Below are 21490 nucleotides of genomic sequence, written 5' to 3' on the forward strand. Positions count from 1 at the left end.
CCATCAGGACCTGATGTTAGGGGACGAGACACACATTGCCAGGCACTTCCAACTCCCTGCTCCTACAGTAGAAGAGGCCCCCGTCCCTAAGGAGTACTCAGAGGAAAGCCTGCAGCACTGAGCAAGAGACAAAGCCCATAGACACTGGGAGTTGGGTGCTCAGAACCACTAAAGAGGACATGTACCAATAGCATCCATAAATAGAATTTCAAAAGTGAAGCATCTGTTTTTGTTGCATTGTCACTTCTCCTTCTATACCTACCCTTACCTCCTGCTGCTGCTTTTCCAAACTTTCAAGTACCTGATGCCTGAGACCTGCCACTCAGATGTCCATATCCAGGCCCACCCTCCTTCCTCACACTGCTGCGTGTTTAACCTCCTATGGTCTCATTAAAAAGTCTCGTTTTGTTAGCACAGCTCAGCTAAGTGTTCAGAAGAGACAGGATTGAATTCATTCACATTACTTTATCTTTTAACAGCTGCTTGTTAACCTAAGCGAACATCTTATTCATAGTATTTTGGATGGTTTAAGCAAAGACAACTTAACCGGGTACAGGGAAGAGGTTTTTCAGCCTGGAGGCCACTGCATGGGCAGAAAATAACCCTCAATTGTCACACTTGCTTTCTGCACTTCTGAACCCCAAAGTGTTTTCACAGCTACAACTTTTTTGGTGGGGGATTTGTTTTCAAAATAACTCATATCATGATAGCAACATTGGGGAAGCCATGTCAAAAAATAGGGAGTTTGATAATGAAGAAGTTTGGGATCTCTTTTAAAATACTCAACATACTTTGACAAACAAGATAAATGAAGAAAACATTTAATGGAAACATTTTTCATCTGTCAGAATCATTAATATATTTTTTTGTTTCCCCTACAACCAGTGGGGTATGGCTGACTAAATTTATATCTCTTACTTAGGGTTGACATACATGTAATTTATTTGTAAGAATCTCCCGAAAATAAAATGTATCAGGACTGCTTGTTATATTCATTCTTCACATATGTATAGAGGACCTTCTCTGTGAGGAGACCTCTCTGAGCAGTGCATAGAGCTCAACAATACCTGTTCTCAAGGAGGATACACTCATTTATATTCAATTTCAAGTTCTTAACCAAGCCTAGAGGGCCAAGTGAAAATAATAAAGGAAATATTCTCACAGTGTTCACCCAATAATATATTGTGACTTTATTTCTGATTATAAGGCATGATTTATTTCTACGACCATACTCTGAGAAGTTTTAAAAATTTTTCTTATTTTCAAAATAAAGTTTATAACCAATATTCAATAAAAAACCATACATACTTATTTATTATTAAGTATAACAATGCAATATATTAATTATGCTAATTATATAATTATATTATGAAAAATCAGTACAGAAGAAAGAAGGAAAACAAAAATACATCTTTACTCCACCACTTTAAATGTGTTTTTTATCTAAATATTTTATTCTTTTTATTTTGTATGAATACTTTTCTATCTTACCTTTTTCAATTAAAATGAAATCATAAGCCTTTTTCTGTTAGAAACTCCTCATAAATCATTTTTAATGCCTCCCAAACATTCCATTGAATAAGTTATTAGGTTAAGAATTCCCTTAATTGTTGGACACCTAACATGTTCACAAATTTTTCTCTTTAACTCTTTTAGGAGGGGTATGAGCCAGACTGCGGTGATCGAACTTTCCATATAACCGTGAGGAAGGTGCATTAACCCTTTGCAGTCCACTGTAGTGGGTGTAGGGCACCACTAAACTTAGTGAGCCCTTGCAGTGCTCATACATTCTCCTCTTCCTGCTAACCAAAGCCATCTATTTGGAATACAACTTTGTAGTAGTCAGTAATAGGCTCTAGACAGGACTGCGTAGGCCTTGTTTCCCTGACCACCTTCTAAAGTCAAGCAGCCTAGATCTGAATAGCCCTAAAGGGCTTACAAATAACAGATGTTTCCATAGGCTGATTGCATATATAAGCAAAAGGACACTTGCATATTTTGGGATCAAAAGGAATCTTGAGAGTTGCTCTTGGCTGGGGTGGAGGTTACTACTGCTCTCCTAGATATCAAGGAGTTCTCCTAGAGAGAAGGACTCTCTCAAGCTGTTTGTATACAGGAAAGCACATTAAATTGCAGGTGGTGCATTCTGGACATGTGCTGAGGGTTAGTCTGATAGGCTGACAGACTATCTGATAGATTGAATGTTCCTTCCCAAGCTCCTAATTTCCTTCTGAGAGTTGCAGGGACCAGGGAGGCCAGGGTGCTTTGAAGATAAACACATATTGAGGGTGTGTGTATGTAAGTGTGTGTGTGATATGTGTATGTGTGAATGTATGAGTGTGTTTAAGTGGGAACATTTTGTTTGCTAAAGGCCTGACTAGTGGTTTGAAAGTGATAAAAATCCATTGTATTTTTCATAGACCAGGATCATGTTTGGTAAGAATTTAGGGCAGCAATTAGTCTGGGATCAGTTTCCATACCAGAACTTTTATGTATGTTAAGTGTCTTAGAATCACTTTAGTTTTAATGTAAAGTTATTTCTTGTTATTATTTCAGTGAGCTGTGCAAGAATAGAAGTAAGGTCATAAGGATACAGGGAAGAAGATGTTGGTAACCTATGTATGTGTGAAAACAGGATCATAGATAAGATAGGTCACAGCCAGGATAAGTTTATTTATTCCAACAACCTGGGCTTTTCTAGAAAACTATTTTGGAGAGTGCATATTATACTTTGAAACAGCAGTAGGCAAAGTAATACCAAATTGTGATGTAATCATCAAGAAAACCATATTTGTAATAAGGTTAATTAAATTTGCTGCAGTCTTGAGACAAGCGTCCTGTAAGTGTGCCAGTAAATCTGGTCTTGCTTTATCAAACTGAAGGGCACCCCCTCCTTCTCCCAGAATGAGTAGCTCATTGCCAGAGGACACACGCAGGCTGGCAACAATAACTAATATGTTATGAGAGGTTAGACAAGTTTAAATAGGATTCGTCTCTGAACTGAAGGGCAAATTGTAAGAAATTTCTTTGTCTGCTGGTGATGCTGTTAAATTGAAAGCACAATGGGAGGTTTGGTAGAAGCAACAGAGGTTGAAATGATGACCTGCTGTTTGGAGCAAGCATCATGGTTCCACCAATGGTCCAGACATCTGCTGACAACAGCCACTCCCTGTCATCTCTGCCCCACACAGGGCGCAAGAATGCTTTCCACCATTTAACTCATCCGAGTCTTCCAGCTCCACAGTGCGCACTACATCAAGAATGTTTATGTAATAAAACAGAGCTAATTAAACATTTCAAAGGGAAACATTATTTTAACACTAATTAGATATGATTACCGTTCTTTTTTTTTTTCCTGTGCCAGTGCAGAACTGCACTAAAGCAACCTAATTTCGTTTTCTTTGCTTAATTTTGTAACAAAGTCTTAGCAAATAACAATGCTATCCTGTCTTATGGTATTTATTACAGTATATTGACGTGTTTAAAAACCTTTATCAAATTTAACATAATTTAAACAAAAGAATAATGATGATAAATCAAATGCATTTGTGCTGGTGGACAAGCAGATTAACTTATATTCACGTATAGTTTATTCTGGAAACATTTTAAAAGTGATATTCTGGGTTTTTAAAATTTCAAACCTGTCAGGTCTGTATAAGTGAAAAGTATCTCCATTTCACAGGTGGGGAATCCAGGGCACAGATGGGATAAGCAGGTCAGAAACAAAGCAAGGCTGGCTGAGATGTATGACTCACCGAGAGTTTGCTTTGGGGACAACCCCCTATGAGAGCTATGAAAGTACTTTTGCTCAAGGTAGTTAAAATCCACCAGATAAAAACTCATAAAGTGTGCATGAAAGTCATGCTGGATTGGTAATAAATAGACAAAAGACCTCTTTAATGAATGACCTGTGAAATGCTATAGTATACTAATTAATGAATGAAATATCTTTGAACTCTCAAAAAAACTAGTTTTACCCAAGACATATGTCAACTTACATTTTATTTATATACATGGTATAGTACTGAAAGCCTAAAGAAATTCACAGAGATTTGAGATAAGACTTCTACAGAACAGATAATGCCTGTATGTTGGAAAAAAAAACAGCTGAAAGCCTTTCAGTGATAAAGGGAATCTAAGGGTTCTAAATGTTTAAATATTTCTTAATGAATTCAATGAGACAAGACATTTTCCTAGCTTCTTCAAAGCAAGTTATGATTAAGAATAAAGTATAGGAGAATATGTATCAAACAGTATTATGGTAGAATAAATATATTTTGTTTTATGGGATCTTAAGAAACAGTAAGTTTATTTTTTACCTCTTGCCTCAAATTTTATGAAATCGTACTTTCAGGAAAGAGAGAAATCCTGTATACACTGGTTCTCTGCAGTCCTAATTAAAAAGAACTTCAATGAGAAGTTTTTCTTTTTGACTTCCAACCCAACCTTGAGGGTATAGCAGTTGCTGGAGAGTATATTGTGTTCATTTTGCTGTTTGAGTAGTTCAGGAAGAAGGAGCTGCTTTTCAAATACCAAGCAACTAATATCATGCCCTCAGGACACTGCTGTCACATCAAGGTTTCTTTAAAAAAAATAACACTCATACATCATCATCATCATTATCATCACCATCATCATCAAATAGTTAAAGTTTCCACAAATATTTAAGAGAGAACTTTTCCTCGATTATAATTACTCAGTTGATATTATGGCTGAGATGTGACCAATAGTATCCAAATAAATTATAGATGGTACACTATCTCATTAAGTTCTCATATCTAATTTTTATAAAAATTCCAGTGACTGTGGGATTTTCTTTTCATGAAATATACATTCATTATGTGCACCTTTGCAGATATTTCTAAAATTCTGGAAAAGGAAACTAGAGGAGGATAATAAAAATACTTCATAAATTAAAATGCTCCTCTTTCCTCTTCCAATCAGGTGTGATTCTCAACTTCCTCACTGATATTAACATCCCTATTTTCCCAGTCTGCCATGACTTTAAACATAGAATTACCTTTTAGTTCTCATTCTCCTTTGACATTTACACCTAATGCATTAAGGATATGATTATTTTTCATTATGATGTTGTTCAGTGTTTTTACTTGCTATTCCACCAACACCATTTTTATGCAGACCCTCCTTATCCCACTTTAATACATTGCTTTACAAGTGGTCTTCCTTAGTAATTCTTTCTTTAAATTCATCTCCTGTGCAATTATGATGCTATTTTCCTAAAACAAGGCCTTTGTCTTGGTGATTCTTGCTAAAAACTTCCTTTCCACTGATGTCCTACTTTTGCCACCAACCCTGCAACAACTCTGCTCCAACCAAGACCCCAGATCCTCTCATTTACCATGTCCAGGAGCTATGATTCAGCCCTTCTTTTATTCACATGCAGCATGCCTGTGAGTTGTTGACTATTCTTCCTTTTCAAAATTTTCACCTCTGTTGGCTTTTGAGACAATGTCAGGCCAGCTTTTCCTCCATCTCTCTGGGTATCTTATTTAAAGCTCCTGTATAGCATCTTCTTTACCTGTCCTTCCCTTAAATGATGATTATCTCATAGTTCTGTTTGATCTTTTCCCTCTTACTTTGCCAACTTTGAGTAATTTCATTCATTGGCTTTGACTACCACCTAAATACTAGTGGTCACCAAATTTTTATCTCCAGCCCTTAAACTCATCTACTACAACTCATTACTCAACATGTTCACTTGAAAGTACCACGAATAACTTAATTTCACATTTCCAAGTTGATACTATTTCCTCAGTCCAAACCAAATTTATTCTTACTTCTGTAACCTACATCTTTGTGAATGAACCCACTACTTCTGTAGTTGCATGAGTCAGAGCCTGAGAATCTTCCTAGACTTCTCATCACACAAATATTAATGTAGCACCTATTGTCAGCCAGGCATTTTTCAAGGCATTGGGAATACAATAGAGGAGTAAACATATGATGCAAGAACATACATTTTAGCAAAGGAAAACAATAACAAAGATATTGCATAATAAATATCTGACAACTGTATTGAGGTATAATTAAAATACAACAGACTGCACATATTTGAACTATACAAGTACAATTTGATAAGTATTGACATATGTATGGATCCAAAAAACAGTCACCACAATTGAAATAGTGAACATATTCATCATTCCCCCAATTTTTCTTATGTCCCTTTCTGATTTCTGTCACTATAAATTAGTTCGTTTTCTAGAATTTTATACAAATGTAATATGTTGGGGTTTTTTTTTAATGTTCTTTTTTTGGGAAGGGTATCTCTTTAATCAATGACTAGAAGTGGAATGACTGGATCATAGTGTAGATGTACATGTAACTTTTTAAGTAACTGCTACTGTTTTCCCACCAGCAGCATATGGTAGTTCAAGTTCCTCCACCATTTAGTACGAGTGGACTTTGTGATTTTAGTCATTCTAATAGATATGTGTTTATATCTCACTCTAGTCTTAATTTACATTTACTAATGACTAATGATGTTGAGAATATTTTCTGGTGCTTTTTTGCCATCTCCTAAACTTTAGTGAAGTGTTTGTACAAATCTCTTGCCTGCCCATTTTAAATTGGATTATTTATTTTCTTATTATTGAATTTTGAGAGTCTTTTATATGTTCTAAATACAAGTCGTTTATCAATATATGATGAGCAGATATTCTGTTGCTTGTGTCTTCTCTATTCATTCTTTTAAGTGTCTTTGACAAATAGAATTTTTTATTGTTGATGAAGTCAACTTATTTTTTCTTCTACAGATTATTCTTTTATTGCTGTATCTAAGAAATATTTGCCTAACCCAAGGTCACAAAAGTTTTCTTCTATGTGTTCTTCTACAATTCTCATAGTTTTAGGGTTTATATTTAGCTCTATGATCCATTTTGAGTTAATATTAGCATTTGGTACAAGGCGTTTTTATTTTTTCTATGTGAATGTCCAATGGTTCCAGTACCATTTGTTGAAAACACTAGATTTTTTCCATTGAATTTCCTTTTACACATCTGTCAAAAGTCAGTTTTTGAAATAACTGTGGAAGTTCTCTATTCTGTTCCATCGATCTATGTTCCTCCTTCTGCCAATACTGCACTTTCTTTATTATTTTGGCTTCATAATAAGACTTGAAATTAAATCAAGTCAAATACCAAACTGTATTTCTTTTCTTAAAGTTGTATGGCTATTCCAGGACCTTTGTGTTTCATACAAATTTTAGAATGAATTTGTCAATTTTTACAAAAAAGCTTTCTGGGATTTTGGTTGGGGTCATGTTGAAATCATTGTTTGTAATCTATAGAATGATTTGGAGAGAATTAACATCTTAACAATATTCACTTTTCTGACCAATGAATAAATTATATCTCTCCATATACGCAGGTCTTCTTTAATTTGTCTTAGCAGTAATTTGTAATATTCAGTGTATAGGTCTTATACATTTTTGTCACGTTAATCCATAAGTACTTCATAATTTTGATGCTATTGTAAATGATAATGTATTTTAAATTTCAATTTCTGAATTGTTCTTGTTGGTATATAGGATACACTTAATTTTTGTGTATTGAGCTTATATTCTGCAACCCTCCAAATGCATTAGTTTAGTAGCTTTATTGTAAGTACAGTCAGATTTTTTACATAGACAATTAGGTTGTCTGTGAATAAAGGCAGTTTTACATATTGCTTTCATATCTAGTTGCCTTTTTTTTGGGGGGGGGGTGCTTTTTCTTGCCTTGTTGCACTCCAGTACAACCTCCCAACAAGGCTGAATACAAGTTATAAAAGTGAACACCTTGTGTTGTTCCTGATCTTAGGAAGTAGCATTCATTCTTTCATATTTAAGCAGATGCTGCCTATAGTTTTTGTACATGCTCTTTATTATGTTGTGAATGTTGCTTCCTAAACCTAGTACACTGAGAATTTTTATGAAGAATAGACATTGGACTTTGCAGATGCTTTTTCTATGTCAATTGATATCATCATATGGTCTTTCTGTTCAGTTGTTAATGCACTAAATTACATTGGCCAACTTTCAAATTTTAAAACAACCTTGCATTCTTGGGATAAACTCCACTTGGATTCAAGTTGTAAACATTTAAAAAAATTTGCATCTACATATGTTCATGAGCGATATTGGTCTGTATTTTTCTTGTAATATCATGGTTTTGTTTTTTATCAGGATATATTGGCCTCATAAAATGACTTGAGAAGTATTCCTTTCTTTTTAGCTTTGTGGAAGAGTTTGTGTGGAAATTGCTATTATTTCATTCTTAAGTGACTGGCAGAATCTACCAGTGAAGCAATCTGGGCTTAGATTTTTCCTTGTGGGAAGGTTTTTTACTGCAATCTCATTTTTAAAATAGACAAAGTTATTTAAGTTATCTATTGATTCTTGAACGAGCATTGGTAGTTTGTATCTTTTGATTACTATGTCCATTTTGTACAAGTTGTCAAGGTTATTGGCATAAAGTTAATCATAGCATTTATTATCTGATTCTCATTTTAACATCTGCAGAATCTCTAGTGTTACTACTTCCTTCATTCCTCATACTGGTAATTTGTATCTCCTCTCTCTTGCTTTTTCTCTCTCTTTCTCTCTTTTTCTCCTGGACACTCTGGCTAGACATTTATCAATTATATTGATCATTTCAAAGAATCAGATTTTGGTTTTGTTCATTTTCTCTATTGAGTTTTTATTTTTTATTTCATTGCATTCACTCTGATCTTGATTATTTCCCATCTTCTGCTTACATTAGGTTTTATTTGCTCTTTTCATTTAGGTTTCTAAGAAGAAACTGAGTCAACAGATTTAAGACTTTTTCTTTTTTCTAATATAGGCATTTAAAGCTATAAATTTCTCTTAAGTATTATTTTAGCAGGCTCTCACAAACTTTGATATATTATGTTTTAATTTTCATTCAGTTCAAAATACTTTGTAATTTGCCTTTAGAGTTTGTCTTTTACTCTTGGGTTATTTAAAAGTGTGGTATTTAGTTTCCAAGTATTTGAGGATGTTCCAGATATCATGTTGTCATTGATTTCTAACTTAGTCCCATTGTGGTCAGGGAACGTAATGTATAGGATCTGAATCATTTTAAATTTATTGAGATTTGTTTTATGGACTGAATATGGGCTCTCTTTGTAAATATTCCTTGTAGACTTGGAAAGAATGTATATTCAGATATTGTTGGGTAGAATGTTCCATAAATGTCAGGTCGAATTGGTTGACAGTGATTTCCTGTTTACTTATTCTATCAATTATTGAGAGAAAGATATTAAAATCTCTGACTATAAGAGATTGGTCTATTTGGATTTGTCTATTTTTTTCTTGCAGATGTGTCAGTTTTTGCTTTATATATTTTGCACCTCTGGTATCTCATTCACAAATTTTTAGGATTACTATGTCCTCCTGATAAATAGACCTCCTTCTCATTATGAAACAACCTTCTTCATTTCTGGTTATATACTTTCTTTTGAAAGTTACAGTGTCTGATAGTAATATCGCCACTCCAGCTTTTTTAAAATTAGTATTATCATGGCATATCTTTTTTTAATCCATTTCCTTTTAGACTTCTATATCTTTATATTTAAAATGGGGTATTTAACAACATGTAGTTAGGTCTTATTTCTTAATTTACTCTGACAATCTCTGTTTTTTAATTAGATAATTAAGATAATTAAAATTTAATGTTATTCTTGACTTATTTAGGTTTAAATCTACCATCTTGCTACTTGTTTTCTATTTGTTCCATTTATTCTTAGCCCCTTTTCTATTTTTGCCTCTTAAAATTAACAATTTTTATAATTCTAGTTTATTTCTTATTTGACACATAAGCTACAACTATTTGTTTTGTTGTCATAGCATTGCTTTAGGATTTATAGTCAATACATCATTAGCTTTTTGTAGTCCCCCTTTAAGGGACTTAAGGACTCCTGGCCTTTGTGCTATTTTTATAATGTACTTTGCTTCTACATGTGTTGTAAACCCAACACTATGTAGTAATTGTTATTTTTGTTTAAACAGAAAATTATCTTTTAAATAGGTTTACATAAATGTGAAAAACATGTATAAATATTCATCCACCTAGTTACCATATCTGTTGTTGTTCATTCCATTTTATAAGTCCAATGTTTCTATCTGGTATAATTCATCATCTTCTGCTTGAAGGACTTCTTTTGAAATTTCTTGTGTGGTGGGTGGATCTGCTGGTGATAAATTCTTTCAACTTTTGCATTTTTGTATTTTATATTTCACCTTTGTTTTTGAAAAATGTTTTTGCTGGGTATAGAATTCAAGATTGTCAGTTGTTTTCCTTCAGTCCTTTAAAGATTTTGTCCCAGTCACTTATTGCTTGCATTATTTCTGATGAAAAATCTACTGTTACATAACTGTTACAACTGTTATATAATTCTGCTAATACTTGTGTCAGTTCACAGTTTTGAGTGATTGTTTTCTCTTACAATTGTAGGTTATATTTTCCTGCTTCTTTGCACTCCTAGTAATTTTTCATTGGATACCAGACTTTGTGAAATTTACCTCATTGGATGCTAGATATTTTTGTATTCATATAAATATTCTTGAACTTTATTCTGGGACTCAGTCAAGTTAATTGGAAACAGATCAATGCTTTTGGGTCCTGCTTTTCTTATTTGTTAGGTAGTACCAAAGCAACATTTATTCTATGGCTAATTATTCCCTATTACTAAGGCAAGACACTTTTGAGTACTCTAATACAGCTCTGTGAATTGTTTGTTTTCTCCAGTGTGGCTGGTGGGAATAGACTTTATTCCTAGCCTGTGTAAATCCTAGTTGTTGTTTCTTGTAGTCCTCTTGGGTGGTGCTTTTCCCAAAGTCAGGCAGTTTCCTTACAGATATGCTGATCACTATTCTGCTGAATACTAAGGTAGACACTCTACACCTCTCCCAAATTCTTTGTGCAGATCTTGCCTGTATAATATTTGATCCTGTGAACTCTAGCTGCCTTTGTCTTCCTGACTCACCTTTGTCTTTTTAACGCAGGTAGTACACCGGCTCAGTCTGAGCTGGGGCAGTCTTAGGGCTCATCTTGTTTGTCTCCTGGTTCTCATGGATTGGTGCTCTCTGTTACCCAGTGTACAATATTTTAAAAAGCATTGTCTCCCATATTTTGTCTATTTTTGGAGTTGTTTCAGGGGGACAGTATATCCATCCCCTGTTACTCCATCTTGTCCTAACAGTATGTATTTAAGAAAAAAAGTAAAATAGATCAGTGGATTGAAAAAGTGAATGAAGATGAGAAAAAGTTTACTGAGGTTTATCAAAGAGGAGAGGGTATCTTTATCAAAAATCCACTCCGCAAATTGCTCATTCTGGAGAGGAAGAGGGAAAAATAGAAAAGGTCATATTTCTATACACTGCTATTAATACTACTAGCTATAGGCCTTATTTGGACGTAGTCCAGAACAGATCTACCATAGTGCAAATTGTATATCTCATTTGAGGCATGACACATTTTTATAGTATTAAAACCAAACCCTAAATCTTCCTTCCATACCTTGAGAGTTCAGTATTACAGCTATCTCTAATTAAAGACCAATTCTAAGAAGTGAAATGGAGAAAGTTGGAGAGAAGAGAGGCCCCACTCCCCCTGGTTTCTTCTCTTCTTACCCTATACTGGTGAGCACCTCGTTGTGGATTTGATGTTTTTCTGTTCCTGGGGCAAAACTGGCTCTGTTGATGCTGGTAATTTCTTTTCTAAACTGGAAAAAAATAGGGAAAGGAGACATTTCCTATGTTTTTCAAAATTCTATTCAAAGGGAACATGAAAGGGGAAATATGAAAGTGAATACTGACCCCTGATACCTTATTACAGAGAAACCTCAAGCAGACTTTATAATGCTTACCTTATTTTATAGTTAAGGATTTTCTTCTATTCACAAAGTTCATCCCATATAAATATAAACATGATTCAACCAACAATTAAATGGACAGTTGGGGCAATTACACTTCCCATCCTCCATTAAATGGTTGCTTTTTGTCATATTTCAGACACTAATAATCCAAATTTTTTATTACCACCTATTTACATTGTTACTAGAATTTTGGGCATATGGCACATTGAAGTAGTCGTATAAATAATAAGTAATCTGATCTGTAAACAGATCAGTTTACAGTATTTGAGAGAAATATTTTGTTGTTCAAATGAGTTTTATAAAATCTTCTCATTTCTGTGCGTTAGGATTAACTAGTGTCAAGAGAAGGCACTTATCCTTTGGGACAATGCGTGTCCTTTTTGAACTGGTCAGAGGGTCATATGGCTCCTGAAAGATTCTTCCAAACATTTACAAAACAAAAGACGCTATTTGGCAAAAGGGATGGTTTAATCTAGTATCCTCTCCTAGTAAAAGTCTTTCTTCATAACACAGATAATGTTGTTAATAGGCTTGTGCTTTTTTCATCAACCTATACACATTTAGCTGTGAAAACCTTCTAACTTCCTTTCAATATATCCACCATTTCCATTACATAAGTACAGTTCACAGCCATTTTTCCCTTAATACTTCTTGCTGACAGATTTTCCTTCATTTAATAACACTTTGCAACATTTTGGATATAAATATATTTCACCTGGTAAGCCATTTTAATAGCAACTTGGATTAAATCATGTAGGAGAAGAAAGATTTAAAAGGAGCTTTAAAAAACACTCCAGATATACTTTGTTTTTTAGCAGTGAAGTAAGAAGTTTGCAGAAAGGTTTCAGAGTCATTTAATGAAGGTTTGGGAAGGTGTATTTTTTTTCCCAGAATTTTCTAACGGTTTTATATTTTTCCTATTATTTTTGACCTAGAAATGCTTAATGCATGTGCTCTGTCCTTTTCTCTGAAGCTTTTGAGGACTGGCAACTTTTTAAAACTATCTTTTTTAATGTGTGTGACTTGATTGAAATATAGGTATGTGCTACTTAGAGTATTAAGATATTTATTTAGTTCTATTTTTCTATAAATTTAATTCAAAAACTTAAGCTGAATTTAGCTGGTATTGAGCACCTTCAGTGTTTTTTTTTTTTTTTTTTTTGAAGATTTTTTGATTGCATATATGGATGTTTTGGAAAAGTAGACAGTTATTCTGACTTTCTATTAAATGGCAAAAATGAATTATAGACCATTTTAAAGTAAATACATACGTTTATGGAAAGATTCTAAGATCTTTTCTTGTAAAGAGGGGAGCATTTGTTATCTATCTTTGTGGTACAAGTAACTAGGCTTAATCTGTCCCAAACAGAGAACTCTCAAACCATTGACTTCTTTGTTAATTTTAATGTATATAAAAATCTGAGGATTCAAAAATGAGTTCAATGGCATTAATTTTTCAATAAAGAGAAGTCATAGGGATAAGTAACCGTAGTCATTCCCTATATATATATATGGTCACATCCACATGCCAATTTTCCAAAAAGTTATTTTTTAAAAAATTTACACCCTTAATTCATATCACTTCTCTAATAATACATCACTCATCATGCCTTCTTGGAAGAATCCTTGGCCCATTCACATATCCTTTCTAAAAAAAATTTTTTTCTGAACATCACTCCCTCTCTAATTCTCTGCTAATGCCCCTACCACCTCCACCTCCATAGCTTCCCATCAGTGACAGCATCTGTATGATTAGGACCAGAAATGTCAACTGGCCAGCATTGACCTACACTAAAAGACCATCCATTACTTTTAGGCTCTTTATCTTTGTAAAACATTTAAGTAATGAGAAATATGGTATAGATTTTTCCATACTTTGTTTTCACAACATGGCTGAATTTGCTCATAGAAGTGAAAGAGTAGGGTGTTTATTCAGAAAACAAATCCTAATACATGGAATCTACATCACCTCCTTAATGGCAGTGTTTTCTTTTCCGTGTGGATTGTAATTACAGTGCACGCATTCATTTGTATCTCCAAAGGAAACTGTTCTCTCATCCAGGCAGAGGGCAGGCAAGTCATGCACTGGTGTACTCCACAAGGCTTGCCAGCACCTCGCCTTAGAGCTCCCTTCTTAACACTCCAAGCAGTTTCAAGATTCCATTGGCTGAAAAGAATCACTCACTGAGCCGAATTTGAAATGCTCCGATTTCAAATATGGGTGCATAGAGAGCAAATGTTCTCTAAGAGAATAGAAATTGTAGTGTGTGTCTTTAAAAATAAAACTGTTCAAAACAGCAAGATTGAAACATTTCGTTTTTTTGAAAAACCAACGAACACTATTTTGTGGGCTAACCACAGAAACAGGTTCTAAATACATTAAAATATTTTATCCCATTATTTGTTTTGACCAATTGACCACAATATTAAAAATTCAATCATGGAGCAGCTGACAAGTGCAGTTGCCTAATTTTATTTAAGAGTTTTTTTTCCTTTTTCCATTTTTCCATCCTGTTAGCGCTGCTGCCTGTGCCCAGACAGTAATGGGCTTCTTGTATGCCCACGACTGTTATGATCATGTAAATTTATTGGTGCTTAGAAGAAGCGAGCTATTAAAACATTACAACAGCCATTACAGCCGGGCTCGTGTTGGCTTTCGCTCCCAATGAACATATGCTTCCGAGTGAATGCCTAAACTCTTATTTATGGATTTAATTTAATATGCGGAAAGAATTCAAAATTAAATTTTGTGTCTGCCTCCAGAGAGTGTCAGTGTATAATAACATGGTAATTTTTACACATCTTTATGAGAAATGGGAAAATTAATTCTTTCTGACAAGTTGTAATTATTCGACTTGGAACAGTTGCAGCTGAGCAGTTTGCATGCCTGTTGTCTGGTGTTTCGCAGTGTAAGGGGAAAACTCAGGGATGGAGATATATTGTGCATCTGAGAGTTTCTAATAGCTTCTGACATTTTAGCCTTGCATATTATCAGGGCGCTCTTTAAGGAGTCAAGGTATAATCTATTATGTTGCCTGGGACACACACGATTGGAATAGCTGAAACATCTTACAGCAATTTTTAAAATAGGAGGAGTACCTCCAGGATCATCCTGTTGATGTACATAGTTGAAATTAATGTGACAAATTTTTATGTCTCTTAAGTGTACCTATTACTATCTGCTTTTTCACCTGCATGTACTTAGAACAAAGGCCATTTTGTAAGAGTAGAATTTTAGACCTGTCTTTTTAAGACTAAATATGTCTAAAATGAAAATATGTATTTTCTCACCTGCCCTGCAAACACATTTCCCTCTCCCACTCCTACCCTCCCCACACAGATACTTTCGTAACAAATGCCCACTATCCTATTCTTTAGACTTGATGTTCATGAAAAAGTAGCATTAACTTAATTCACAACTAAACGAAAACACCACTGGCTGTGTTAGCAAAGAAAATATGGAACATGTTGTATGTGAAGAGATGGTACCCTGATTGACAGGCCAGCCTGGAGGGGAGTGGTGTCATCTCTGTGTGTAGGATCAATATAGTCCTTGCAAAATAAATGCGAGCTACAATGTATACAAAAGTGTTAGCAGATGAACATGAGAAAAATGCAATGATCAAAAGCAAGCACACCTCCTTTTTTGCTTTCGTACTTCTGCTGTGGAACGCAGGGATGAACAGCTGATGATCACGTGGGTATGCCTCTGTTCCCTAAGTTGGTGCACTGAAACTTACCCTGGCATTGTTTTAAGTGGCAAGGTTTTGTTAAAAGGTTATATTTAAGAATGAGATATAAAGCATAGCTTTACCTATTTGTGGTCTCCAAAATAGCATGATAACTTTTACTTGTTAAGTCTAGAGTCCTGCCAAGCTTCTAACTGGGTGACTACGTTCCACCATGCACGTGTTTTTTTTTTTTTTTTTTGCTGGTTCTGTTAGCTACCAGGTTTTTTACTTTTCATCCCAAATTGCCCAATGGCGGGCCACTCCAAACCAAGAGATGCTGCCTCTCGGTAGTGGGTGGTAGATTCAATCGAATATAGTGAAAAGGCACAAACGGCATCAGGATCCTGGCTAAGGCCAACTACTTTGAACCTTGTACATCTTTTTACTGATTCTTGTAGGTAAGCGCTCTTGTATTCTTACTCGTTGTGATGTAAGATCTAGAAATAACATACTTGTGAATTGAAAACTTAAGCATGATAGTTTGTCAAGGCTAATGTTACAAAGGCCTAGAATGAAGTTAGAGAGCTTAGAACAAAGTTTCACAACACGGCAAAGAAAGGTTGATACCAGCCCCTCCAAACCATCCATGCTTATCGTACCAGCTCAGCATGAGGTGCGGCAGCATCTCAGGAGAGAAGGTGCTCAGCGTAGATCTGTTATTTATGTTGTTAGACTAGATATGCCACCTGTAATTGTCAGTAATGACTGCATTTATATTGGTATTTATTTAATAGATTAACTTTTTCTATGTACTACAAACCAATGAAAAGAAGCTGGGTTTTGATAACTGGAAGATCGCTTTGAAATGTAAATAGTGCACTTCGTTATTTATTTATTTATTAATTATTTTTTTATTATACGTACATATGGGGTACAATGTTGACTTTCTATAACTGTGTAGAATGTGTGGTGGTTAGATCAGTACAGTTAGCTTATTCATCATTACAATATGCAGTCATTCTTTGTGTCCTTTGACCAATTTCTCTTTAGGCCCCCTTCTCTCCCGTTTTCAAAAAGGGCATTTAGTACACTTCATTTTTAAGATCTGTTCCTCTAAGACCAAGATACTTTAAAGTTCCAGACCTTTATCAACCCTGTTCAGGAGTCAATGATGTTTTTAGAATACAGTAAAAAAAATTTGATATCTAAAAATTTCTATACTATAATAGACTTTTATATTAAAACTCTAGTTTATTTGAACTAGAGTAATAAATTAAAGACCCTCAATCCAGTCGGAGTGCATCAGATAGCAAACACATTTAAAAATGAAAACAAAAGCAAAAACAAAACCCAAACAAAAAACTTTTCAAGTAGAAACAAGGGCCCTTTCCAAAAATGGGAATTTGATATTAAAGCAGCTTTTTTTTTTGGAAGGTGTGGGAAAGTCATCCCTTTGAGGTATGCTTGGAGAGGGCCAGAAAGATGCCCTGCTCAGTTAAGACCACCCTACACTGCCACAAGGTCTGAGTCCCACTTAAACAATAGCTGCACTAGGCCCAGTACTGCATGTTCCTCGTTAGTTTCATTCAGTCATCAGAGAACCTCTGTGAGGCAGGTGCTGTTCTAATCCCCTCTGCACAAAGGAAGATGTTCTGGGTTAGAGACATTAAATAATTGCCAAGTTCACATAGCTAGCAATGACTGAAAGTGGTACTTAAACTTAGCTTTCACCAGAAGATATTCACTTCCTTTAGTTGAAAACATTACTCGCTCTCTCTCCAGGACAGCTATTAAAAGTAGCCGAGACAGAATGGGGATTTGGAGTGCTGTGGACTGGATTGCGATGGAATGTAAACCCAGGACTCTATCTCACTGCATTACCCTTCCCAGTTTCCCACTTCCCTTGAGGAGTTCATGGGGCTCCTGGTGACCCAGACCCCACACTTCAGTCCTCTGATTCTCCCTCTTGCTTTGCGTGTTCTCCCAGTCTCTCATCTCATTATAAGATAAATTGCCCTAAAGGACAGCTCTGATTGAGCCATTGCTTTGTTCCAAAACCTTTAGTGGTTCCATATCATCTACCAAATAAAGTACATTTGTTTTAGTCTCAGTTTCAGGCTGACTTCCCAGTAATCTCAAGTGCATACTTTGTGTTGCTGTTTTCTGAACACACACTGGTCTTCCCAATCTCTGCATCCTGGTTCCTGCTTACCCCTCCACTTGGACTGCCTAGCCACAGGCCTCATGTAACCTCTCTCTTTTAAGGTCCAGCCCACATGCCACTTTCCTTCTAAGCATCCCCAGATCCCCAGATTCTGACAGCCATCCCTCTGAACTATGAACATCCAGAGTACTTTGTTTATACATGCTCTGTTGTAGTTATTATATTTGGCGTTTATTTACATTATTTCTATATCTGTCTTATCTCTCTAAGATAGCAGGAACTCAAGAAAGCAAGGACTGCTATTTAATCTTACTTATCTTTCACAGAACACCAGTGCATTCCACATAGTAGGTACACAGTAGTTATTTACGAGTGTGTAAAAGCCTGATCAGCCAGAGGCCACCAGGAAGAAGGCTGTAGTCTGACAAAGTCAGATTTACTGACTTGTAGTGAGGAAGTTAATTTCATGGAATTTCCTTGATAAGAGTTAGGAGAAAGCAACTTTCTGAGGCTGGCTTCCTGCTGAAGGATGTCTAAGGGAAGGAGGGATCACTTTTGGATTGGTTGCTGTTTCTGAGGCGGGATTAGAAGCAGGTATTAATTAGGGATTAGATGCTGTCATAGTTTAAGCCAGAGCAGTTTAACAGCAAGTGGGTATTCCCAGTAACAAATAAAAATAGCAAAGCAGGTCTGGAGTGACACTGGTAAAAGTGAGGGAGTCCTTATGGTGTTTTGCAACTGCTTTAGGAGAAACAGTGTTTTCCAGTTTTGTTTGCGTTTGGCTTCTCCTGTGTCTGTCCTCCCACCTTGATTCATGGCAAGGCTGCTCTTCTTTTCAGTTGAGTTAATTTTTATTCTTTCAGTTCAAGACAGATTTTAACTTTTACAAATAAATGAGTGAATTAGGAAAAAAGCAAAGGAAAGGTACTTTTTTTTTCTCCTCTGGATGATTATTACTTAAATATCTGGATTGTGAAACTGATCGTTTTGTGTGGTTGGCAAATATTATTCTCGTGCTCAGTGTTTAAAAGTGAATCTGCATGCATCTGTACAAGTAAATTGTCTCCACTTATTTTGCTTTTCTTCTGGGTGACTTTTGCTTCCTTGCACCACCATATAATTCTGTGTTTTTATCCAGTTCTCCCATCTGTGGCTCATTGTTCATTCTTAATATAGGTAGAGAGCTATAGAGATGTGCTAAAAACATTTTCACAATTTCTTCACTTCTTGTTCCACCTCCCTGTCTCTCAAATGCTTTTGGTTTAATGGATCAGAAGCGTGTGTGTGTGTGTGTGTGTGTGTGTGTGTGTGTGTGTGTGTGTGTGTGTGTGTGTGTGTGTGTGATAAATAAACACATATAACACGCATACAAAAAAAGGAGGTGAGAAGCTGTTTTTATTAGTTTTCCCTAAAGCAGAAACAAGTATAATCAATGCTAGAAATTGTTAAGCCAGTTTCTTCTGAGCCTGTAATCTTTAGAATTAAGTTAAAACTCTTCATGGCAGGCTTTTCATGACATCTTTGGGCGCAGTGTTCTCGGTTGTAGAATTTCTCACGGCGGTCATTTGTAAAAGGTAGCAGATTCCATCCACACCGGTAGATACTTCCCCTCATTCCTTCTGAATGAACCCACTAACACACCCCCTAAAAATTTATTATTTTTTTCTTTAAATGGAGAGCACAGCTGAAATCCTATATTGTTTGGCTCAATTTAAACATTAATGCTTCTTCACCTGCATTTATCAACCTGTCTACAAGCAGAATGTTTAGAAGCAACAATTTATAATAAAAAATTACCTCACCATTTTAGAATTCACAAGGAAAGGTGTTCCATTAGTAAACTGCTCAATTTCTGATTCAATAGAACAAGGTCATTTGTCCTAAAGTAGAAGCCTTCCTTCCTAATTTTGTTGAATGTTACCTGGGCAGCTCTGGTCACACAACAGAGAGAGAGCATGTCAATATTTTTGGTGTGTGCTATATATCAGAATGTGATTATAATCATTATATTCCCTATTTGCATTTCTCTGGCTCTCTGTTTTCTTTTTAATTGGGTTATAAAACAATTAGTTAACACCATGTCTTTTTAGAACTCCCCGAGAGGGCCAGGAGCTGTTTGTTCTCCCTGGACCATGGGGGAGGGGACCCTCAGGGATCTCATTTTATTTACAGCAGGGTGAAGGTCACATAGAAACAGTTTTTGTTCTTGTGCTGTTGCTTTCTGTTGTGACCTCTCTTGCATTGTTTGGCTTCCCTGCCCCCTCCCTTGTGCTTTGAAGAGCCGCACACCAGGTGTTCCTGTTCTGAATTACACATGAAAGAACCACATCCCTGGACTAATTAACTAGTAAACTGTACCCGCCTCCCCTGAGCTTAATTGAGGCTGCTCTTAAAAGGGGAAGGCAGTTCCTCACCCCCTCGGATTTCACACTATAGTCATCTCTTCTTTATCTTTCTTAAATGTAGAGGATGTTCCAGATTATTTTGACGTCTAGGTAGGGCACCAGGACACTAGTGGCCCAGTTCATAAAACCATTACCTTGGATGAAAGGAAACCACTCTGGACTTTCCTTCATGGCTTTTTAAAGCTGTTCGTGAGACTCTTTCCCTAGGGAGTGACACATAACGGTGATCTACTTTCTCACAGTAGCAAGACCCAGAATCTCATCAGTAACTTTCTGCATGCAGTTGGTTTTCCTTCTTATTAAAGCAGAGTAGGAAACCATTATGCCAACCATAATGGTTTTAAAAATTTTTATATAAAAATATTTTTATTTGTATTTTTTATATTAGTGTTGGAAATATTAGATAAATATTAAACTTTGTAGAACTGGTATATCTGATTTAATTTTTCACTTACTGAGATCCTGATCTCCTGACGTGGTGGATTTACGCTCCTGTGGGCAGTCCTTTCTAGGCGTTGACGTGTTGTCCAGGGAAATGCAGTAGCTGGGTGCTTGTGTAAACCCTTGCAACAGCCTCTCATTTCTTTTTTCCATGTCCTCTGTTTTAATGTGTCTTAGTTTTTAAAATGTTAGAATTTAAAATTTAGTTTATGAATTCTGTCACTTTTTCCATCATCATTTGGCCGTGATTATATTGTGGAGTTTTTTTGCTTATTTGATTTTAAATTTGAATTGAAATATTTAGAGTCAATTTTTATGCTTGAGGACATTTTTAAAGTACTCTTTTTAAGAATAATTTCTGCATAAATGTGGTTTTCTAGATCTGCTTCTTAAAATTCCAGCCCACGTATATGGATATTTCTAACGCAGTTTCCTTCTTCTGAGTATCTTAACTTTAAGGGCCTTCCTTGTCTTTTCCTTTTTTTCCCCCTTCACATGAGCACTGATGGACATTTAGCCTGGTAGCAATTTCTAGAACAGGACATGAGAAGTCAAAATGAAAAAAAAAAAAAAAAAAAAATCATACATATAATTGTTTTTCTGAAGTGTTAGTAAGAAATCTTTGTTTTTGTAAAAGGCATTAAACCTAAAAAAAGTCAACTATTCTGTTGGAAAACTTTGCTCTGTGGCTGAATGATTTACTTACCAATTGCACACTTGCTATACATGATAAGGTTAGGAAGTTTTAAAAATTTTATCCTGAACATTTTAATTTGCTTAATTGAGACGTACTTCATAGTGGGTATTGTCTGAATCTCTATCATTTCTGTATGCTGACCTGTAGAAGACTACTTGGTACGTGGGTAACCCAATCATGTTTGTTGAATGTAACTGAACTGAACTTTTTGTTT

This window comes from Cynocephalus volans, chromosome 12, assembly GCF_027409185.1.
Source record: "Cynocephalus volans isolate mCynVol1 chromosome 12, mCynVol1.pri, whole genome shotgun sequence".
NCBI classification, from domain to species: domain Eukaryota; kingdom Metazoa; phylum Chordata; class Mammalia; order Dermoptera; family Cynocephalidae; genus Cynocephalus; species Cynocephalus volans.